Genomic DNA, 25083 nt, shown 5'->3' on the forward strand with positions numbered 1-25083 from the left:
CTGAAAACCCAATTGGTGTACAGTGTCCCCTTGCATGACTTGCTTTGTTCGCCATGCTTTGGGCAGGTTACTATTACCAATTGTAATCTGCATGGAATGCAAAGCATGAAAAAGTTGATTAAAATTCTAAAAACCTCAAAGCTGTGTTGTCCTTTTACATGTCGTCCTTTTACATTGTCGACCTATAATGCGGATACCCGTGTGACAACAAAAGGCTACTTATTAGAAACCGTAAACTTGAATACTCTTTAAACTTTTTGAAAACTTATAACATATTATGTACAATACAAAGTATTATTATTATCCTTTATTTATATGGCGCCACAAGGGATCTGCAGTGCCCATTACACAGTACATAAATGAGCAAACAAGAAAACAGTACTTACAGTTCAAGACAATATAGGACGGGTATGGAAAACCAGGTGTTAGGTGCCATCAAAGGGATTATAGAGTATAAGTGTAAGTAAGAAAAAGAAAGGCACATGACTAAAGAAGGCCCTGCTCTTTGCGAGCTTACAGTCTAAAAGGTAAAGGACTGACAGACTGGGGTGACACAGAAGGGGTAGACAGTGAGCACAGACAAGAGGGTTAGCAGGAGAGTTGTCTGGGTTTGGTGAAGAAGTCGGTCTTGAGAGCCCGTTTGAAGTTTTGTAGAGAGGTGGAGAGCCGGATGGGGAGAGGTAGAGAATTCCAGAGATAGGTAGCTGCATGTGCAAAATCTTGTAGGTAAGAGTGGGAGGAGGTAATCGTTGGCAGGAGAGACAGCATGCATTAGCAGAGCAGGACGGGTAAAGAGAGATAAGGTCAGAGATGTAAGGGAGAAGTGTAGGTGAGGGCTTTGTAAGTACGTGTGAGAAGCTTGAATTGGATTCTGAAAGGGAAGAGTAGCCAGTGGAGGTCCTGCAAGAGAGGGGAGGTGGATGTTAGTACGTTTGGTGAGGAAGATGAGATGGGCAGCAGCATTGAGGATAGATTGGAGTGGAGAGAGGCATTTTTCAGGGAGGCCAGATAGGAGGAGATTACAGTAGTCCAGTCTGAAAATGACCAGTGAGTGGATGAGGGTCTTAGTAAGTATGTATGTAAGTTTACCCATCCCCAATGCTATGTCGAGGTTTCAGTCCAAATATAAAGTAGCATGGTTACAATAAAACAATTTTACAAAGTAGGTTCTGTTCCAAGTTCATGGTATATGCCTTCTATCAGTTCCCTTTTATTATAGAGACAGCCATTGGTATGTTTTTCCTCTATATTCAGGCATGAAACTGTACCAGCCTTTCTTTTACATTTGCATGTATCTGCTCCGTGGTTGTTTTAGCCACTGTTCCTGTTCTGTGTGCGCCTTTTAGGGGGGGGGGGGGGGGGGGCTTCCCGGAGAGCGGGACCAGCGGCTCAGAAGGCATAATTTCCTGCTGCATGCAGGGAAGTGCTGTTCCTCTAAGGACCCTCTGAAACACCATGTACCGGTACCAAGGGGGGTTGTAGAAATGGGGGAGCAATATATATTGAAAGTGAAACTAGTTCCCTTATTTAAGGCATTGCATTAGTTGTTGATGCATAGTGTGCTGGTTCTATCCCTCTCTGTGTCACTCCATACAGGCTGTTTGGGGTTCTGTGTTATATCACTCGCTAGGGAGATGGGACAGACTTAGGAGAGGAGCCTGGACTTAAAGGCTAGTGTGAGGGGAGTGACCTCACAGAGAATGCCGTTCCCACAGCATATTTATAGTATTAAAAAAAACACACGCAATGTCTTTCATTGGAAAGAAAAATAAACACATTGCACCCCACAGGAAAAACAAACACACTGGCCTTGATAGGAAACACAAACACATTGGCCCCCAGAGGTTAAAATTAGCTATACAGGGTAGAAAAAAAAATTCTCCCGCAGTGAAAATAACAAATACATTGTTCCCAGCAAGAAGAAATAAACACATTTGTCACCACAGGGGGAAAAAAAATGTCCCCACACACACTGGACCCCAAAAAATATCCCCACCCCACTAGACATTGACATTACAGCAGCAGAAGCCAAGGGCGGCACAGGTCTGATGTTTGGCAGGGTGATAGTCTTTGGAGACAGGTCTGGTGGGTGACAGAATGAGTGTACGGGGACACGTCTTGTTGGGGGCAGGTCTGGTAGAGACATGTTGAGAGAGTGGGGACTGGTCTCATGGAGAAAAAGGTTGAGTGCGGGGAAAGGTCTGGTGGGTGTCAGGGTGAGTATGCGGGGAAAGGTCTGGTGGGTGTCAGGGTGAGTATGCGGGGACAGGTCTGGTGGGTGTCGGGGTGAGTATGCGGGGAAAGGTCTGGTGGGTGTCGGGGTGAGTATGCGGGGACAGGTCTGGTGGGTGACGGGGTGAGTGTGCAGAGACAGGTCTGGTAGGGGACAGGGTGAGGGTGCAGGAACAGGGTTAGTGTGCAGGGACAGGTCTGGTAAGGGTCAGGGTTAGTGGACAGGTCTGGGACAGGGGATGGTGCGGAGACAGGTCTAGTAGGAGACAGGGTGAGGGTGCGAAGACAGGTCTGGTAGGGGACAGGGTGAGGGTGCGGGGACAGCTCTGGTCGGGGACAGGGAGAGGTTGCGGACACAGGTCTGGTAGGGGACAGGGTGAGAGGATAGGTCTGGTCATGGACAGGGTGAGGGGGCGCCGGCAGATCTGGTAGGGGACAAAGTGAGAGTCTATGCAGGCAGGTCTGGGCACAGCCCCCCCCCATGTTGTTCTCTCATAGCAATCCCCACCCCCAATATTCACCTCCCATTGCTAAACCCCTTTTCTCTAACGTCCTAGTGGATGCTGGGGACTCCGTCAGGACCATGGGGAATAGCGGCTCCGCAGGAGACGGGGCACAAAAGCAAGCTTTTAGGATCACATGGTGTGTACTGGCTCCTCCCCCTATGACCCTCCTCCAAGCCCCAGTTAGGTTTTTGTGCCCGGCCGAGAAGGGTGCAATCTAGGTGGCTCTCTTAAAGAGTTACTTAGAAAAAGTTTTTAGGTTCTTTATTTTCAGTGAGTCCTGCTGGCAACAGGCTCACTGCATCGAGGGACTTAGGGGAGAGATTTTCAACTCACCTGCGTGCAGGATGGATTGGATTCTTAGGCTACTGGACATAGCTCCAGAGGGAGTCGGAACACAGGGCTCGCCCTGGGGTTCGTCCCGGAGCCGCGCCGCCGACCCCCCTTGCAGACGCTGAAGATGAAGAGGTCCGGAACCAGGCGGCAGAAGACTCTCAGTCTTCATCAGGTAGCGCACAGCACTGCAGCTGTGCGCCATTGTTGTCAGCACACTTCACACAGCGGTCACGGAGGGTGCAGGGCGCTGGGGGGGGGCGCCCTGGGCAGCAATGTATAATACCTGTATGGCGAAAAATACATCACATATAGCCCTTGAGGCTATATGGATGTATTTAACCCCTGCCAGATATCTAAAACTCCGGAGAAGAAGCCCGCCGAAAAGGGGGCGGGGCCTATTCTCCTCAGCACACAGCGCCATTTTCCCTCACAGAAAGGCTGGTGGGAAGGCTCCCATGCTCTCCCCTGCACTGCACTACAGAAACAGGGTTAAAACAGAGAGGGGGGGCACTGATTTGACGATATGTATATATATATATATATATATTAAAATGCTATAAGGGAGGAACACTTATATAAAGGTTGTCCCTGGATAATTATAGCGTTTTGGTGTGTGCTGGCAAACTCTCCCTCTGTCTCCCCAAAGGGCTAGTGGGTCCTGTCCTCTATCAGAGCATTCCCTATGTGTGTGCTGTATGTCGGTACGTGTGTGTCGACATGTATGAGGAAAATATTGGTGAGGAGGCGGAGCAAATTGCCTGTAATGGTGATGTCACTCTCTAGGGAGTCGACACCGGAATGGATGGCTTATTTATGGAAATTACGTGACAATGTCAACACGCTGCAAGCCGGTTGACGACATGAGAGGGCCGGCGAACAAATTAGTATCTGTCCAGGCGTCTCAAACACCGTCAGGGGCTGTAAAATGCCCATTTACCTAAGTCGGTCGACACAGACCCAGACACGGACACTGATTTCAGTGTCGACGGTGAAGAAACAAACGTATTTTCTTTTAGGGCCACACGTTAAGGGCAATGAAGGAGGTGTTACATATTTCTGATACTCCAAGTACCACAAAAAAGGGTATTATGTGTGAGGTGAAAAAACTACCTGTAGTTTTTCCTGAATCAGATAAATTAAATGAAGTGTGTGATGATGCGTGGGTTTCCCCCGATAGAAAATTATTGGCGGTATACCCTTTCCCGCCAGAAGTTAAGGCGCGGTGGGAAACACCCCTCAGGGTGGATAAGGCGCTCACACGCTTATCAGAACAAGTGGCGGTACCATCTACGGATAGGGCCGTACTTAAGGAGCCAGCTGATAGGAGGCTGAAAAATATCCTAAAAAGTATACACACACATGCTGGTGTTATACTGCGACCAGCGATCGCCTCAGCCTGGATGTGCAGAGCTGAGGTGGCTTGGTCGGATTCCCTGACTAAAAATATTGATACCTTTGACAGGGACAGTATTTTATTGACTATAGAGCATTTAAAGGATGCATTTCTATATATGCGAGATGCGCAGAGGGATATTTGCACTCTGGCATCAAGAGTAAATGCGATGTCCATATCTGCAAGAAGATGTTTATGGACACGACAGTGGTCAGGTGATGCAGATTCCAAACGGCACAAAGATGTATTGCCGTATAAAGGGGAGGAGTTATTTGGGGTCGGTCCATGGGACCTGGTGGCCAGGGCAACTGCTGGAAAATCCACCGTTTTTTACCTTAAGTCACATCTCTGCAGAAAAAGACACCGTCTTTTCAGCCTCAGTCCTTTCGTCCCTATAAGAGTCATATCTGCCCAGGGATAGAGGAAAGGAAAGAAGACTGCAGCAGGCAGCCCATTCCCAGGAACAGAAGCCCTCCACCGCTTCTACCAAGTTCTCAGCATGACGCTGGGACCGTACAGGACCCCTGGATCCTACAAGTAGTATCCAAGGGGTACAGATTGGAATGTCGAGAGGTTTCCCCCCTCGCAGGTTCCTGTAGTCTGCTGTACCAATGTCTCCCTCCGACAGGGAGGCAGTATTGAAAACAATTCACAAGCTGTATTCCCAGCAGGTGATAATAAATTTACCCCTCCGACAACAAGGAAAGGGGTATTACTCCACACTATATGGTGGTACTGAAGGCTAGGTGAGACCTATTCTAAATCTGAAAAATTTGAACACTTACAAGGGTTCAAATCCAGATGGAGTCACTCAGAGCAGTGATAGCAAAGAACAAGGGGACTATATGGTGTCCCGGAACATCAGGGATGCTTACCTCCATGTCCCAAAATTTGCCTTTTCTCACCAAGGGTACCTCAGGTTCGTGGTACAGAACTGTCACTATCAGTTTCAAGACGATGCCGTTGGATTGTCCAAGGCACCCCGGGTCCTTACCAAGGTAATGACCGAAAGGAGGATTCGTCTTCAAAGAAAATGGACGACCTCCTGATAAGAACAAGGTCCAGAGAACAGTTGGAGGTCGGAGTAGCACTATCTCAAGTAGTTCTACGACAGCACGGGTGGATTCTAAATATTCCAAAACCGCAGTTGTTCCGACGACACGTCTGCTGGTCCTAGGGATGATTCTGGACACAGTCCAGGAAAAGGTGTTTCTCCCAGAGGAGAAAGCCAGGGAGTTATCCGAGCTAATCGGGATCCTCCTAAAACCAGGAAAAGTGTCAGTGCATCATTGCACAAGAGTCCTGGTAAAAATGGTGGCTTATTACGAAGCGCTTCCATTCGGCAGATTTCACGCAAGAACTCTTCAGTGGGATCTGCTGGACAAATGGTCCGGATCGCATCTTCAGATGCATCAGCGGATAACCCTATATCCAAGGACAAGGGTGTCTCTCCTGTGGTGATTACAGAGTGCTCATCTTCTAGAGGGCCGCAGATTCGGCATTCAGGATTGGATGCTCGTGACCACGGAGGCCAGCCTGAGAGGCTGGGGAGCAGTCACACAAGGAGTGTGATCAAGTCTGGAGAATTCTCTCCACATAAATATACTGGAGCTAAGAGCAAATTTATAATGCTCTAAGCTTAGCAAGACCTCTGCTTCAAGGTCAGCCGGTATTGATCCAGTGGGATAACATCACGGCAGTCGCCCACGTAAACAGAAAGGGCGGCACAAGAAGCAGGAGGGCAGTGGCAAAACTGCAAGGATTTTTCGCTAGGCGGAAAATCATGTGATAGCACTGTCAGCAGTGTTCATTCCGGGAGTGGACGACTGGGAAGCAGACTTCCTCAGCAGGCACGACCTCCACCCGGGAGAGTGGGAACTTCATCGGGAAGTTTTCCGCATGATTGTGAACCGTTGGGAAAGACCAAAGGTGGACATGATGGCGTCCCGCCCGAACAAAAAAAAAATGGGACAGGTATTGCGCCAGGTCACGAGACCTTCAGGCGATAGCTGTGGACGTCCTGGTAACACCGTGGGTGTAACAGTCGGTGTATGTGTTCCCTTCTCTGCTTCTCATAACCAAGGTATTGAGAATTATAAGACATAGAGGAGTAAGAACTATACTCGTGGCTCCGGATTGGCCAAGAGGGACTTGGTAACCGGAACTTCAAGAGATGCTCACAGAGGACTAATGGCCTCGGGAGCTAAGAAGGGATTTGCTTTCAGCAAGTACCATGTCTGTTCCAAGAGGAACCGTGGCATCGGCCTTTAAGAAAGGACCTGCTCCAGCAGGGACCTTGTCTGTTCCAAGACTTACCGCGACTGCGTTTGACGGCATGGCGGTTTGAACGCCGGATCCTAAGGGAAAAGGCATTCCGGAAGAGGTCATACCTACCCTGGTCAAAGCCAGGAAGGAGGTGACCGCACAACGTTATCACCACATGTGGTAAAAATATGTTGCGTGGGTGAGGCCAGGAGGGCCCCACGAAAAAATTTCAACTAGGTCGATTTCTGCACTTCCTGCAAACAGGAGTGTCTATGAGCCTCAAATTGGGGTCCATTAAGGTTCAAGTTTCGGCCCTATAGATTTTCTTCCAGAAAGAATTGGCTTCAGTTCCTGAAGTCCAGACGTTTGTCAAGGGAGTATTGCATATACAGCCCTTGTGTGCCTCCAGTGGCACCGTGGGATCTCAACGTAGTGTTGGGATTCCTCAAATCATATTGGTTTGACCCACTCAAATCTGTGGATTTGAAATATCTCACATGGAAAGTGACCATGCTGTTGGCCCTGGCCTCGGCCAGGCGATTGTCAAAATTGGCGGCTTTGTCTTACAAAAGCCCATATTTGATTTTCCATTCGGACAGGGCAGAACTGCGGACTCGTCCCCAGTTTCTTCCTAAGGTGGTGTCAGCGTTTTCACCTGAAACAACCTATTGTGGTGCCTGCGGCTACTAGGGACTTGGAGGACTCCCAAGTTGCTAGACGTTGTCAGGGCCCTGAAAATATATATATATATATATATATAATTCCAGGACGGCTGGAGTCAGAAAGTCTGACTTGCTGTTTATATTGTAGGCACCCAAAAAGCTGGGTGCTCCTGCTTCTAAGCGGACTATTGCTCGTTGGATTTGTAGTACAATTCAGCTTGCACATTCTGTGGCAGGCCTGCCACAGCCAAAATCTGTAAATGCCCATTCCACAAGGAAGGTGGGCTCATCTTGGGCGGCTGCCCGAGGGGTCTCGGCTTTACAACTTTGCCGAGCAGCTACTTGGTCAGGGGCAAACACGTTTGCTAAATTCTACAAATTTGATACCCTGGCTGAGGAGGACCTGGAGTTCTCTCATTCGGTGCTGCAGAGTCATCCGCACTCTCCCGCCCGTTTGGGAGCTTTGGTATAATCCCCATGGTCCTGACGGAGTCCCCAGCATCCACTAGGACGTTAGAGAAAATAAGATTTTACTTACCGATAAATCTATTTCTCATAGTCCGTAGTGGATGCTGGGCGCCCATCCCAAGTGCGGATTGTCTGCATTACTTGTACATAGTTATTGTTACAAAAAAATCGGGTTATTATTGTTGTGAGCCATCTTTTTTAGAGGCTACTTCATTGTTATCATACTGTTAACTGGGTTCAAATCACAAGTTGTACGGTGTGATTGGTGTGGCTGGTATGAGTCTTACCCGGGATTCAAGATCCTTCCTTATTATGTACGCTCGTCCGGGCACAGTTATTATTATATATTTTCTCTAACGTCCTAGTGGATGCTGGGGACTCCGTAGGGACCATGGGGAATAGACGGGCTCCGCAGGAGACGGGGCACTTTAAGAAAGAATTTGGATTCTGGTGTGTTCTGGCTCCTCCCTCTATGTCCCTCCTCCAGACCTCAGTTTGAATCTGTGCCCGGACGAGCTGGGTGCTGCTTAGTGAGCTCTCCTGAGCTTGCTATAAGAAAGTATTTTGTTAGGTTTTTTATTTTCAGTGAGATCTGCTGGCAACAGACTCCCTGCATCGTGGGACTGAGGGGAGAGAAGCAGCCCTACTCTCTGAAGATAGGTCCTGCTTCTTAGGCTACTGGACACCATTAGCTCCAGAGGGATCGTACACAGGATCTCACCCTTTGTCGTCCGATCCCGGAGCCGCGCCGACATCCCCCTCGCAGAGCTGGATGCCGGGTGAAAGAAGCAAGAAGACTTCGAAATCGGCGGCAGAAGACTCCAGTCTTCAAACTGAGGTGGCGCACAGCACTGCAGCTGTGCGCCATTACTCCCACACTACACCCACATACTCCGGTCACTGTAGGGTGCAGGGCGCAGGGGGGGGCGCCCTGGGCAGCAATTAGGACCTCTTGGCAAAAGTGGCCATATATACAGTTGGGCACTGTATATATGCATGAGCCCCCGCCATTATATTGTACAGAAACGCGGGACAGAAGCCCGCCGCTGAGTGGGCGGGGCTTCTTCCTCAGCACTCGCCAGCGCCATGTTTTTTCTCCACAGCTCCGCTGAGAGGAAGCTCCCCAGCCTCTCCCCTGCAGATACACGGTAGAAGAGGGTAAAAAGAGAGGGGGGGCACATAATTAGGCGCAAAAATCAATATAAACAGCAGCTACTGGGTTAACATTAAGTTACTGTGTTATTCCTTGGTTAATAGCGCTGGGGTGTGTGCTGGCATACTCTCTCTCTGTCTCTCCAAAGGGCCTTATGGGGGAATTGTCTTCAGATGAGCATTCCCTGAGTGTGTGGTGTGTGGTGTGTCGGTACGTGTGTGTCGACATGTCTGAGGTAAAAGGCTCCCCTAAGGAGGAGATGGAGCAAATGTGTGTGAGAGGGTGTCTCCGTCGACAACGCCGACACCTGTTTGGATATGTGTAATTAAGTGCTAAGGTAAATTTATTGCACAAAAGATTAGAGAACAGGCAGGGAATCTACCCATGTCTGTCCCTATGTCGCAGAGACCTTCAGTCTCTCTCAATGATCACTATCCAAAATAATAGACACTGATATCGACACGGAGTATGACTCCAGTGTCGACTACGATAATGCAAAGTTACAGCCAAAATGGCAGAAAAGTATTCAATATATGATTATTGTAATAAAAGATGATTTGCATATCACTGATGACTCATCTGTCCCTGACACAAGGGTACACATGTTTAACAGTGATCGCGCTGATCCAAAAAAAAAAAAGTGTGTCCCAAGGATCCCTCACTTTCAAAAATTGAGGTCCTACCGGTCTTTTTCTGGGTCCCATCGGAATGAAGGTTCTTATTACTCTTAAACTTGTTTGGACACTACAAAAGTGTTGCAAGGTGGGGGGATAGTGCAAGGTGGGACAGTGCTGCTGGGCTGTGTAGCATGCAGGACACCCTGCACCAGAGCTGTAACTAGACATTTTGGTGCCCTTAGGCAGAAAGTGAATTGGTGTTCCACCTTACTAGACCACAAAGTAAAGGCAGTGCGCGCCGAAGGCGCGTTGCAAAATTTGAGGGGCGTGGCTTCATGGGAAGGGGCGTGGCCACATTAGTGCCAATTGACATTACACCACACAGTAGTGCCGCTTATACAGATTGCACCAGGTAGAACCTCCTATACACACTACGCCAGGTAGAGCACGTTATACATCTTGCACCAGGTAGAGCACATTATACATATTGCACCAGGTACAGCACGTTATACACTTTGCTCCAGGTACAGCTCGCTATACACTTTGCTCCAAGTAGAGCACATTATACACATTGCGCCAGGTAGAACACGTTATACACCTTGCACCAGGTAGAGCACTTTATACACATTGCGCCAGGTAGAGCACGTTATACACATTATGCCAGGTAGAGCACTTTATACACATTGCGCCAGTTAGAGCACATTATTATACACATTGCGCCCAGTAGAGCTCGTTATACACAATGCGCCCGGTAGAGCACGTTATATACATTGCACCAGGTAGAACACTTAAGACACATTGCACCAGGTAAAGCAAATATAAACATTGCACAAGGTAGAGCACGTTATACACAATGCGCCCGGTAGAGCACGTTATACACAATGCGCCCGGTAGAGCAGGTTATACACGTTGCGCGAGGCAGAGCACGTTACACACTATAGCCATCATCTCGGACCCCCAGTTGTCGTCCCCAGACACAGTGATCACGGGAACACGTTGTGGGGAGTGCGTATGATTGGCACTGTGTGAGTGTGTAATGGGCAATGTGTGGGCATTGGGGGTGTACACCGTGTAATGGGCACTGTGTGGTTGGTGGGGTGCATGTGATGGCACTGTGTGGCTTTGGAGGGTGTGGGTATATGGGGGTGGGGTAACTATGCTGGTCAATGTGTGAATTTGTGTTGGTGTATGCTGGGCACTGCTCTCACCCCCAGTGTTTTAATCCTTAGCTGTTGGCATCCCTCTCAAACCCCTCCAATAGCCGGGCTTCCGGGAGGACAGTTAGGCGGGGAGGAGGAGCTGTTGCTGCCTTTCACTCCCGTATGCAGCTGCGGCACCTGGCATACTCAGAAGGCGGACCGAACTGCAGCGTTAACAGGCTTTCTCGGCGGCCACCTGTCTCCTCCCCATCCCGGCGCTGCTATGCACTTCTCCCCCTCACCGCCGCGGCCACTCAGGATGCGGGGGCATGCGCCAGTAAATTCCAAGGCTAGGAGCGGCATCCGCAACGCCGAGTTCTGAGTGGCCGCGGCGGTGAGGGGTAGAAGTGAATAGCAGCGCCGGGATGGGGAGGAGACAGGTGGCCGCCGAGAGCCTGTTAACGCTGCAGTTCGGTCCGCCTTCTGAGTATGCTGGGTGCCGCAGCTGCATACGGGAGTGAAAGGCAGCAACAGCTCCTCCTCCCCGTCTAACAAACAGTCCTCCCGGAAGCCCGGCTATTGGAGGGGTTTGAGAGGGAGACTATTGTGATTGGCCGCTGGACCCAGAGACTTCAAAGAAGCCACAAGATTGGCAGCGGGACCCGGCGGAGAGATCAAAGGAGCTACAGGACTGCCTACAACGGAGCGCGTCCCCAGGGACGCACTCATTTTGTAAAAGCGAGTCCCCGATTCTCATTATGGGGTAAAATACGTGCTATAGCGCGTTTTTGCGATCACTGGTTTAAGGGGAAGAAAGCTGAGGTAAATTTCCCTCCTCTCATGAGGAAAAAGAGCGGGAATCTCCAGACAAGAGACTGCAGTTTCCCACAAAGAATTCTCAGGGAGTATCCTTTCCCCACTAGGGCCAGGATACGATGGGAATCTTCCCCTAGGGTGTCACGTTTGCCCAAAAGGTAGCCCTGACGTAACAGCTATTCTCAGGGATCCTGCAGATAGCGTGCACATTCTGGTACACTACTCAGACCGGCGATTGTGTCGGCATGGGTTTATAGCGCTGTGGCAGCGTGGACAGGTACCTTATCAGCAGAGATTGTGACCCTAGAATGTATATATAGAGATATATATATTAAAGATGCTGTCTTAAGATCTATATATATATATATATATATATATATATATATATATATATATATATATATATATATATATATATATATATATAAATAAAACATGCCCAAAGAGACTTGAGTCTACTGGGTCCTAGAGTCAAAGCTATGTCGATTTCTGCTTGACGTGTCCTGTAGAATATGCAATGGACAGATGATGCCGACTTAAGAGGCATATGGAAGGCTGAGGATTGTGTGGAGAAGGGTTCTCGGACCTGGTCTCCACAGCTATAGCTGGTAATTCTGATATTTTGCCTTATATTCCTGCACAGCCTAGGAAAGCACGACATTATCAAATGCAGCCTTTCGAACAAAGAAACAAAGTCCGAAGTGCGTCCTTTCTTGCCAGAGGCGGGGGCAGAGGAAAGAAGCTGCACAACACAGCTAGTTCCCAGGAACAGAAGTCCTCCCCGGCCTCTACAAAATCCACCGCATGTCGCTGGGGCTCCACAGGCGGAGCTAGGCCCGGTGGGGGCACGCCTTCGTAAGTTCAGCCACAAGTGGGTTCACTCCCTGTTAGATCCCTGGGCAATAGATATTGTGTCTCAGGGATACAAGCTGGACTTTGAGGAGATGCCCCCTCACCGACGGCCCAGCCGGCTTCCCCCCACGAGAGGGAAACAGTGTTAGCTGCAATTCACAAATTGTATCTTCAGCAGGTGGTGGTCAAGGTTCCCCTCCTTCAACAAGGAGGGGGTTATTATTCGACCATGTTGTAGTCCCGAAACCAGACGGTTCGGTCAGACCCATATTGAATTTAAAGGCGACTCTGGACATAAAGGATGCATACCTCCATGTCCCCATTTATACACCTCATCAGGCGTACCTCAGAATTGTGGTACGGTATTGTCATTACCAATTTCAGACGTTGCCGTTTGGTCTCTCCACGGCCCCGACACCAAGGTAATGGCGGAAATGATGGTGCTCCGGCGGAAGCAAGGTGTCGCTATTATCACGTACTTGGACGATCTCCTCATAAAAGCGAGATCAAGAGAGCAGTTGCTGAACAGCGTATCACTTTCTCTGGAAGTGTAACGGCAACACGGCTGGATTCTATATATTCCAAAGTCGCAGTTGGTTCCTACAGCTCATCTGCCTCTCCTAGGCATGATCCTAGACACAGACCAGAAAAGGGTTTATCTCCCGATAGAGAGAGCTCAGGAGCTCGTGACACTGGTCAGGAATCTATTAAAACCAAAACAGGTGTCAGTGCATCACTGCACTCGAGTCCTTGGAAGGATGGTGGCATCATACGAGTCCATTCCCTTCGGCAGGTTCCATGCGAGGACCTTCCAATGGGACTTACTGGACAAGTGGTCCGGATCACATCTTCAGATGCTACGGTTAATCACCCTATCCGCCAGGGTGTCTCTCCTGTGGTGGCTGCAGAGGGCTCACCTTCTCGAAGGTCGCAGATTCGGCATTCAGGACTGGGTCCTGGTGACCACGGATGCAAGCCTCCGAGGGTGGGGGGCAGTCACACAGGGAAGAAATTTCCAAGGGCTGTGGTCAAGTCAGGAGACTTGCCTTCACATCAACATCCTGGAACTAAGGGCCATATACAACGCCCTACGTCAAGCGGAGTCCCTGCTTCGCGACCAACCGGTTCTGATTCAGTCAGACAACATCACCGCAGTGGCCCATGTAAACCGCCAAGGCGGCACAAGGAGTAGGGTGGCGATGGTAGAAGCCACCAGAATTCTTCGCTGGGCGGAGAATCACGTAAGCGCACTGTTAGCAGTGTTCATTCCGGGAGTGGACAACTGGGAAGCAGACTTCCTCAGCTGGCACGACCTCCACCCGGGAGAGTGGGGACTACATCAAGAAGTCTTCACGCAGATTGCAAGTCGGTGGGAACTGCCACAGGTGGACATGATGGCATCCCGCCTCAACAAAAAGCTGCAGAGATATTGCGCCAGGTCAAGAGACCCTCAGGCGATAGCTGTGGACGCACTGGTGACACCGTGGGTGTTCCCGTCGGCCTATGTATTTCCTCCTCTTCCTCGCATACCCAAGGTGCTGAGAATCATAAGAAAAAGAGTGAGAACAATGCTCATTGTTCCGGATTGTCCAAGAAGGACTTGGTATCCAGATCTGCAAGAAATGCTCACAGAGGAACCGTGGCCTCTGCCTCTAAGACAGGACTTGTTGCAACAGGGGCCCTGTCTGTTCCAAGACTTACCGCGGCTGCGTTTGACGGCATGGCGGTTGAACGCCGGATCCTATCAGAAAAAGGCATTCCGGATGAGGTCATTCCTACGCTGATAAAGGCTAGGAAGGACGTGACGGCTAAACATTATCACCGTATATGGCGAAAATATGTTGCTTGGTGTGAGGCCAGGAATGCCCCCACGGAGGAATTCCAGCTGGGCCGTTTCCTTCACTTCCTACAGGCGGGAGTGACTTTGGGCCTAAAATTGGGTTCCATTAAGGTCCAGATTTCGGCCCTGTCTATTTTCTTTCAAAAAGAACTGGCTTCTCTGCCTGAAGTTCAGACGTTTGTGAAGGGAGTGCTGCATATTCAGCCCCCTTTTGTGCCTCCAGTGGCACCTTGGGATCTTAACGTGGTGTTGAGTTTCCTGAAGTCACACTGGTTTGAGCCACTTAAAACCGTGGAGTTAAAATTTCTCACGTGGAAGGTGGTCATGCTATTAGCCTTGGCTTCAGCTAGGCGTGTGTCAGAATTAGCGGCTTTGTCACATAAAAGCCCCTATCTGGTTTTCCATATGGACAGGGCAGAATTGCGGACCCGTCCACAATTTCTGCCAAAAGTGGTGTCATCTTTTCATATGAACCAACCTATTGTGGTGCCTGTGGATACTCGTGACTTGGTGGATTCCGAGTTACTAGATGTGGTCAGGGCTTTGAAGGTTTATGTAGCCAGAACAGCTAGAGTCAGGAAAACAGAGTCACTGTTGATCCTGTATGCATCCAACAAGCTTGGTGCTCCTGCTTCAAAGCAGACTATTGCTCGCTGGATTTGTAACACGATCCAGCAGGCTCATTCTGTGGCTGGATTGCCGCAGCCAAAGTCAGTGAAAGCCCATTCCACTAGGAAGGTGGGCTCTTCTTGGGCGGTTGCCCGAGGGGTCTCGGCATTATAGCTATGCCGAGCTACTACTTGGTCAGGTTCAAATACAATTGCCAAGTTCTACAAGTTTGATACCCTGGCTGAAGAGGACCTATCGTTTGCTCAATCGGTGCTGCATAGTCATCCGCACTCTCCCGCCCGTTTGGGAGCTTTGGTATAATCCCCATGGTCCTTACGGAGTCCCCAGCATCCACTAGGACGTTAGAGAAAATAAGATTTTACTTACCGGTAAATCTATTTCTCGTAGTCCGTAGTGGATGCTGGGCGGACTTCTTCTGCAATACTTGTATATAGTTATTGCTTAAATAAGGGTTATGTTATGGTTGCATCAGGGTTGATCTGATGCTCCGTTGTTGTTCGTACTGTTAACTGGGTATGTTTATCACAAGTTGTACGGTGTGATTGGTGTGACTGGTATGAGTCTTGCCCTGGATTCCAAAATCCTTTCCTTGTACTGTCCGCTCTTCCGTGCACAGTTTCTCTAACTGAGGTCTGGAGGAGGGACATAGAGGGAGGAGCCAGAACACCAGAATCCAAATTCTTTCTTAAAGTGCCCTGTCTCCTGCGGAGCCCGTCTATTCCCCATGGTCCTTACGGAGTCCCCAGCATCCACTACGGACTACGAGAAATAGATTTACCGGTAAGTAAAATCTTATTTTCCACTACGTCACAGTAGTACTTCACTGTACACTTCACACAGTGTCCTCCCGCTCCCCACAGGAAACAATAACATTACCTACTGCGCCTGCAGTAGCTCCCCCGGCAGCCTGGCCTTAGGTGACACTGCAGAGGAAGAGAGGAGAAAAGGGAGGCTGCTCGGCCACAACACAAAGCGGCCGGGTATGAGTGCCTCCCACCCGCAGCCAGCCATGCACGTGTCTGCGGATGGCCATGGGTCTGTGACATATTTGCAGCCTGACCTCCCCCCTCCCCCGGTCTAGGAACATGAGGAAAATTTTGCAGACCAGCAGCCGCTGGATCCCTGGATCAGACATCCGGTTCTTCCTCCACTAAGCCCTCCGCGTGACGGTTGGCCCCAGCTGCAGGGGGACTATCAGGTAGGTGCTCGACTGCAATATTTCGCCTGAGTTTGGGCAGAATCCTGTCTGGACCCTTGGGTATGAGACCTAATATCCCAAGGTTACCGATTGCAATTTCAAGCATTCCCTCCTCACAGATTCTTCAGGTTGGGCTTACCAGCTTCACCTGTAGCAAGAGTTACCTTGCAGGATGCCATTCAAAAACTGCTACAAACGCAAGTTATTGTTCCAGTCCCTCCTCTGTTCCAAAGCAGGGAATTTTATTCAAGCCTATTAGTGGTTCAAGCCGGATGGTTCGGTACGGCTGATCTTGAACCTCAAATCTCTGAACCCGTACCTACTTGTGTTCAAGTTCAAGATGAAATCTCTGAGAGTGGTGGTCTCCGGCCTGGAAGAAGAGGAAGTCCTGGTATCTCTGGATATCACGGATGCATACCTGCACTTCCCGATATGGCCCCCTAATCAGGCTTATCTTAGATTTGCGTTGCAGGACCGCCACTTCCAGTTTTGGTCCTTGCCCATTGGCCTATCCACGGCACCGAGGGTGTTCACGAAGGTTATGGCGAAGATGATGCTGCAACTCCGCGTAATGGAAGGTAACATCGTCCCTTACTTGAACGATCTTATAAAAGTGGTGTCCAGAGAGCGACTTTGCAAAGCGTCAACCTGACTTCTTACGTACCTACAGAAATCGCACCTGGAAACGTCGCAAAGACTTCAGTTCCTGGGGATGATACTGGACACTGTCTCAGAAGGTTTTCCTCCCTATGGATAAAGCCATGACAATTCAGACTATGGTCCGCTCCGTGCTCAAAGCCCGCAAGATTTTGGTGCACCTTTGCATCCGCCTTCTAGGCAAGATGGTGGCCTCCTATGAGGCGATTCAGTGCGGAAGGTTTCATGCCCTTTCATTTCAACTAGTTCTGCTGGACAAATGGTCGGGCTCGCATCTTCATGTGCACCAGAGGATTTCCCTTTCACCAAAAGCGAGGACCTGTTATGGTGGTTGCAGATCTCTCACCTGGTGGAAGGTTGATGGTTTGCAATCCAGTCTTGGGTTCTGTTGACAACGGATGCGGTGGGGTGCTGTGACCCAAGAGGCTCCGTTCCAAGGAAGATGGTCGCGTCAGGAGTCCTCCCTTCCAATAAACATTCTGGAACTCAGGGCGATTTACAATGCCCTTCTACAGGTCTCCTCTTTCCTCCAGCATCAGGCCATACAGGTCCAGTCGGACAATGCCACGGCGGTGGCGTACATCAATCGTCGGGAACAAAAAGCAGGGCCGCAATGCGAAAGGTGTCCAGGATATTCCTCAGGGCGGAAAACAACGCAAGGGCCACGTTGCCTGTATTCATTCCTGGAGTGGACAACTAGGAAGCGGACTTCCTCAGAAGACACTATCTCCATCCAGGGGAATGGGGCCTTCACCCTCAGGTGTTTCAACAGCTGGTTTATCGGTAGGGTTGCCCGCTGAAGGACATGATGGCTTCTCGGCTCAACAAAAAGCTGTGTCGCTACTGTTCCAGGACGAGGGATCCGTAGGCTGCACCTGTGGATGATCTGCCGGCACTGTGGACTCACCAATTCATATATCTCTTTCCTCTCATTCTAAAAAAAAACAGAAAAGGGAATGCATTCAAGCAATTTTGATTGCCCCGGATTTGCCTCGTAGAGCCAGGTATGCGGATCTCCTAACCATGTCCCTCGACGAGCCCTGGCCACTGCCTCTTCGTTTGGATCTTCTCCAGCAAGGGCCATTTGTCTGTCTAGACTTACTGCGGCTACATTTAACGGCATGGAAGTTGAAAGGGAGATTCTAGCCAGAAAGGGTCTTCTCTCCAGGGTGGTCTCGACTATGGTCCAGGCCCGAAAGGTGGTCACGTCGAAGCATTACCATCGAATCTGGAAGAACTGTTTCTTGGTGTGAGGGTAGAAAATATTCTACTGTGGAATTTCAATGTGGCCATTTCATGCTCTTCTTACAAGCCTACGGTTAGGCTCCATCATAGTTCAGATATCGAGCTTGTCCATATACTTCCAGAGAGAGTTGGCTGTGATTCCGGAGGTACAAACGTTCTTAAAAGGTGTCCTTCGCATTCAGCCACCATTTGTCCCTCCCACGGCTCCATGGGATCTCAATTTGGTCCTGACCTTTCACCAATCGGATTGGATTAAACCTTTACATAGGGTGGACTTGAAATTCTTAACGTGGAAGACTGTCTTGTTGCTGGCATTGGCCTCTGAGAGGCGTGTGTCAGAATTGGGGGCCCTATCCTGTAAGAGCCCTTATTTGATATTTCACGAGGATAGCGCGGAGCTGAGGACTCGTCCACAGTTTTTGCCGAAAGTGGTGTCTGCTTTTCACATAAATCAGCCGATTGTTCCGGTGGTGTCTGACACCGATTACTCCGTAGTCCCTGGACGTGGTTCGGGCTTTGAAGACTTAAGTCAAGATGACAGCTCGTCACAGAAAGACTGACTCACTTCTTGTCCTCTACGACGATACTAAGATTGGATGACCTGCTTCAAAACAGTCCATTACTCGTTGGATCCGTCTGACTATCCAACAGGCTTACTCTTCGGCAGCATTACCACTACCGACTTCTATTCAGGCCTGCTCCACAAGGTCGGTGGGTTCTTCCTGGGCGGCTGCCTGTGGTGTTTCAGCTTTGCAGTTATGCCGAGCTGCTACTTGGTCTGGTTCGAACACGTTTGTGAAGTTCTACAAGTTCGATACCTTGGCCTCTGATCTTGGTAAATCAGTTTTGCAGGGGTCTCGGCACTCTCCCACCCGGTCTGGGAGCTTTGGGACTTCCCCATGGTACTAATACCATCCCAGTATCCCCTAGCACGTTAGAGAAAATCAGAATTTAATACCTACCGGTAATTCCCTTTCTCATACGTCCTAGAGGATGCTGGGGTCACTTCAAGAACCATGGGGTATAGACTGGATCCGCAGGAGACATGGGCACTTTAAGACTTTCAAAGGGGTGTGCACTGTCTCCTCCCTCTATGCCCCTCCTCCAGACTCCAGTTTAGAATCTGTGCCCAGGCAGACTGGATGCACTCTGAGGAGCTCTACTGAGTTTCTCTGAAAATACTTTGTTAGGTTTGTTATTTTCAGGGAGAACTGCTGGCAACAGTCTCTCCCTGCTTCGTGGGACTTAGGGGAGAGAAGTCAGACCTACTTCTGTGAGTTTAAAGGCTCTGCTTCTTTGGCTACAGGACACCATTAGCTCCTGAGGGTCTGATCGCTAGGTACGCCTAGATGCTCATTCCCAGAGCCCGCTGTCACCCCCATTGCAGAGCCAGAAGTCAGAAGACAGGTGAGTAGAGAAGACAGAAGACTTCAGTGACTGCTTCACAAGTACCACACAGCGGCCATGCTCCGTCACTAAGCGGCACTACAGGGTGCAGGGCGAGGGGATGGGGGGTGCCCTGGGCAGCATGTTAGCCTCTAAATAAGTGACTGGCAAAAGAGGACAAGGTGCCAAACCTCTGTCCAAACCCCCGCCAGTATAAAGATTTTGGAAAAATAGCGGGGCTGAAGCGCGCCATTCTGGGGGCGGGGCTTAGTTCTCATAGCTCACATCAGCGACATTTTCTCTTCATAGAAGCTGCAGAGTCGCTGGTCCTTCCTCACACTGCTGTACAAGTAACGGTGCAAAACGGGGGGGGGGGGGGGGCACAGTGAACTTTGGTGCAATATAAGTTATTATAAAAGCGATGCAGATCTGGGACATTTTGGAACTGTGTCAGAACCGGGTTTAAGCACTGGGTGTGAGCTGGCAAACTCCCTTTGTGTCTCTCTGACAGGCTTTATTGTGGGTCTGTCCCCTATATGCCCAGTGTGTCTGTGTGTGCTGCGTGCACGTGTGTCGGCATGTCTGAGGCTGAAGGCTCTTCCCAGGAGGAGACGATGTTAGGGACGCAAACGGCTGTCGGAGTGACTGTCGGCACCGCCGACACCTGATTGGGTGAATGTTTTGAGTTCTCTGAATGCTAATGTGGCTAAGATAAATAAGAGATTGGATAAATCTGAGTCTCAGAACGAGGCTTGGAAGAAATCCGTAGAGGATGTGTTGTTTCAAGACCCCCTCGGGGTCACAAAAACGTTCATTTACCCAGCTGACAGACACGGACACTGACTCAAGTGTCGACTATAGTGATACCAGATTAGATCCAAAATTGGCAAAGAGCATTCAGTACATGATTGTGGCTATAAAAGACGTATTACATATCACTGAGGACCCTACTGTTCCCAATACTAGGGTCTGTATGTATAAAGGGAAGAAACCTGAGGTAACGTTCCTCCCTCTCATGAACTGAACACGCTTTGTGAAAAGGTTTGGGAAAATCCTGACAAAAAGTTTCAGATTCCCCAAAGTATTCCAGTGGTGTATCCGTTTCCATCTGGGGATAGGGAAAAATGGGAGTCACCCCCGATTGTGGACAAAGCTCTATCACGGCTGTCCAAAAAGGTGGCTCTTCCGTCCCCCGACACGGCAGCCCTAAAGGATTCTGCGGATCGTAGACAGGAAAATACATTGAAAGCCATTTATATCACCACGGGTACGCTACTCAGACCAGCCATTGTGTCTGCGTGGGTGAGTAGTACTATCGAAAGATGGGCAGATAACTTGTCATCTGAAATAGATACCCTGGATATGGATAGCATTCTTTTGACACTAGGTTATATCATGGACGCTTCAGTCTACCTAAAGGAAGCTGCGAGGGATATTGGCCTCTTGGGATCAAGGGCCAATGCCATGGCAGTCTCAGCTAGGAGAACATTGTGGATTCATCAATGGAATGCTGATGCTGACTCTAAGAAAGCTATGGAGTCTCTACCGTATAAAGGTGGTGTATTGTTTAGTGACGGCCTCGCTGAGTTGGTATCTACGGCTACCGCGGGTAAGTCATCGTTTTTACCTTGTGTGCCTGCACCACAAAAGAAAGCACACCACTATCAGATGCAGTCCTTTCGGCCCAATAAATACAGAAAAGGCCGAGGGTCTTCCTTCCTTGCTACTAGAGGAAAAGGTAAACGATCACCGGCCGTGGCCAGTTCCCAGGAGCAGAAGTCCTCCCCGGCTTCTGCCAAATCCACCGCATGACGCTGGGGCTCCTCTGCGGGAGTCCGCACCGGTGGGGGCACGTCTCAGGTTCTTCAATCCGTTCTGGGCTCGTTCGGCCCTGGACCCATGGGTTTTATAAAATGGTGTCCCAGGGGTACAAACTGGAGTTTTAAGACGTTCCCCCTCGCCGATTTTTCAAATCGGCCTTACCAGCTTCTCTTCCGGACAGGGAGGTGGTATGCGCCGCAATACAAAAATTGTGTCTCAATCAAGTCATTGTCAAGGTTCCCCCGTCGCAACAGGGAGAAGGCTTTTATTCGAGCCTGTTCGTGGTCCCGAAGCCAGACGGCTCAGTCAGACCAATCCTGAACCTCAAATCCCTCAATTTCTACCTAAAGAAATTCAAATTCAAGATGGAATCTCTCCGGGCAGTGATCTCTAGTCTGGAGGAGGGGGATTTTATGGTGTCGGTAGACATAAAGGATGCCTACTTACATGTTCCCATTTATCCTCCACATCAGGCTTACCTGAGATTTGCAGTGCAGGATTGTCATTACCATCCGAGGGTTTTCACCAAGGTAATGGCCGAAATGATGGTTCTCCTGCGCAAGCAAGGAGTCACAATTATCCCGTACTTGGGCGATCTCTTGATAAAGGCGAGATCCAGGGAACAATTGCTGCAGAACATTGTTATCCCTGACAATTCTACAGCAACATGGTTGGCTCCTAAACTTGCCAAAATCACAGTTGGTTCTGATGAGGCGGCTGTCGTTTTTGGGAATGATTCTGGACACAGAATTACAGAGTTTTTCTTCCAGTGGAATAGGCTCTGGAAATTCAGAGCCTGGTCAAACAAATCCTGAAACCGCCAAGAGTAGCGATACATCAATGCACTCGGTTGCTGGGGAAGATGGTGGCGACCTACGAGGCCGTTCAGTTTGGCAGATTCCATGCCAGAGTGTTTCAGTGGGACCTGTTGGACAAGTGGTCCGGGTCCCATCTGCACATGCACCGAAGGATAACCCTGTCTTCCAGGACCAGAATCTCACTCCTGTGGTGGCTGCACAGCTCTCACCTCCTAGAGGGACGCAGGTTCGGGATTCAGGACTGGATCTTAGTGACCATGGATGCGAGTCTCCGAGGTGTTTCCTCCGATTCCACTCATTCCAAAATTAATAAAGATCATAAGAACAACAAAGGTTCAAGCGATCCTCGTTGTTCCAGACTGGCCAAGGAGGGCTTGGTATCCAGATCTTTAGGAATTACTCATAGGAGATCCATGGCCTCTTCCTCTGAGGGAGGATCTGTTACAGCAAGGGCCGTGCGTGTTCCAAGACTTACCGCGACTTTGTTTGAAGGCTTGGAGGTTGAACGCCGGATCCTAGCCTGAAAGGGTATTTCGAAGGAAGTCACCCCTGCTCTTATTCAGGCCAGGAAAGGAGTAACGTCTAAACATTACCACCGTATTTGGAGAAAATACGTGTCTTGGTGTGAATCCAAGAAGGCTCCTACGGAAGAATTTCAGTTAGGGCGTCTTCTCCATTTTCTACAAGCCGGTGTGGATGAGGGCCTAAAGTTGGGCTCCATTAAAGTACAAATATCGGCCTTATCGGTTTTCTTACAAAAACAATTGGACTCCCTTCCAGAAGTTCAGACTTTTGTGAAAGGCGTGTTGCACATCCAACCTCCCTTTGTGCCCCCTGCGGCACCATGGGATCTTAACGTGGTGTTGCAATTCCTTCAATCTCATTGGTTTGAACCTTTACTAAAGGTGGAGTTGGAATTCCTCACTTGGAAAGTGGTCATGCTGTTGGCCTTGGCATCCGCCAGGCGGGTGTCTGTATTGGCGGCCTTGTCTCACGAGCCCTTATTTGATCTTCCATGAAGATAGAGCAGAGTTGAGGACTCGTCAGCAGTTTCTACCAAAAGTGGGTTTGTCATTCCACTTGAACCAACCTATTGTGGTGCCAGTGGCTACTGACGCCTTGCTGTAATCGAATTTTCTCGATGTAGTCAGAGCTTTGAAAATTTATGTGGCCAGAACGGCTCCGTTTAGGAAAACGGAGGCTCTGTTTGTCCTGTATGCTCACAACAAAATTGGGGCTCCTGCTTCCAAGCAGACTATTGCGCGCTGGATCTGTCATACGATTCAGCAGGCTCATTCTACGGCTGGATTGCAGTTACCGAAATCGGTGAAGGCCCATTCTACCAGAAAGGTGGGCTCGTCCTGGGCGGCTGCCCGGGGGGTCTCGGCATTACAACTTTGCCGAGCTGCTACTTGGTCGGGTTCAAACACGAAGTTCTACGAGTTTGATACCCAGGCTGATGAGGACCTCATGTTTGGTCAATCGGTGCTGCAGAGTCATCCGCACTCTCCCGCCCGTTCTAGAGCTTTGGTATAAACCCCATGGTTCTTGAAGTGGGTCTGGGACTCAGGGTCGACAACAAAAAGGTCGACACACCTTAGGTCGACACCAATTGGTCGACACACCTTAGGTAGACATGGACAAGAGGTAGACATGGACAAGAGGTCGACAGGAACAAGGTCGACATGGAAAAAGGTCGACATGAGTTTTGTATGGTTTTTTTTTTTTTTTGTGTCGTTTTCTTCGTAGAGTGACCGGGAACCCCAATTAGTGCACCGCGTCCGCTCGCCATGCTTCGGGCATGGTGCCTTCGCTCCGCTACTGCTTCGCTCGGCACAGATTACCGTTCCAATCGTAGTCCACGTGGATCGTTAAGTATGAAAAGGTTCCAAAAAACAAAAAAAATCGTGAAAAACTCATGTCGACCTTTTTCCATGTCGACCTTTTGTCCATGTCGACCTAAGGTGTGTCGACCTGTTTGTTGTCGACCTGGAGTCCGGATACCCTTGAAGTGACCCCAGCATTCTCTAGGACGTATGAGAAAATAGGATTTTAATACCTACCGGTAAATCCTTTTCTCTTAGTCCGTAGAGGATGCTGGGCGCCCGTCCCAGTGCGTACTGTATCTGCAGTTATTAGGTATGGTTACACACATGTTGTGTTACGTTTATAGTCAACCTGTTGCTGATGTTGTTCATGCTGTTGCCTTGCGTTGTGTTGAATGCCATGTTGTACGGCGTGCTTGAGGTGTGAGCTGGTATGTATCTCACCTTAGTTTAACAATAAATCCTTTTCCTCTAAATGTCCGTCTCCCTGGGCACAGTTCCTATAACTGGAGTCTGGAGGAGGGGCTTAGAGGGAGGAGCCAGTGCACACCCCTTTGAAAGTCTTAAAGTGCCCATGTCTCCTGCGGATCCCGTCTATACCCCATGGTTCTTGAAGTGACCCCAGCATCCTCTACGGACTAAGAGAAAAGGATTTACCGGTAGGTATTAAAATCCTATTTCTCTAACGTACTAGAGGATGCTGGGGACTCCGTAAGGACCATGGGGTATAGATGGGCTCCGCAGAAGACATGGGCACTATAAAGAACTTTAGAATGGGTGTGCACTGGCTCCTCCCTCTATGCCCCTCCTCCAGACCTCAGTTAGATCCTGTGCCCAGAGGAGACTGGGTGCATTACAGGGGAGCTCTCCTGAGTTTCTCTGAAAAAAGAATTTTGTTAGGTTTTTTTTATTTTCAGAGAGCACTGCTGGCAACAGGCTCCCTGCATCATGGGACTGATGGGAGAGAAGCAGACCTACTTAAATGATGGGCTCTGCTTCTTAGGCTACTGGACACCATTAGCTCCAGAGGGTCGGAACGCAGGTCTCGCCCTCGCCGTTCGTCCCGGAGCCGCGCCGCCGTCCTCCTCACAGAGCCGGAAGATAGTAGCCGGGTGAGTATAAGAAGAAAGAAGACTTCACAGGCGGCAGAAGACTTCAGATCTTCTCTGAGGTAACGCTGCGCGCCATTGCTCCCACACACAACACACAGCGGGCACTGATGGGTA

At 49.7% G+C, this 25083-nt stretch overlaps 1 protein-coding gene across 5 annotated transcripts in view; it reads left to right on the top strand.

The window, feature by feature from the left end:
* WIPF2 (WAS/WASL interacting protein family member 2) overlaps positions 1-25083 on the top strand; it is a 194449-nt gene that overhangs the window by 64206 nt on the left and 105160 nt on the right. The gene's annotated exons all lie outside the window — the stretch shown is intronic.

This window comes from Pseudophryne corroboree, chromosome 3 (assembly GCF_028390025.1).
Source record: "Pseudophryne corroboree isolate aPseCor3 chromosome 3, aPseCor3.hap2, whole genome shotgun sequence".
Lineage (NCBI taxonomy): Eukaryota > Metazoa > Chordata > Amphibia > Anura > Myobatrachidae > Pseudophryne > Pseudophryne corroboree.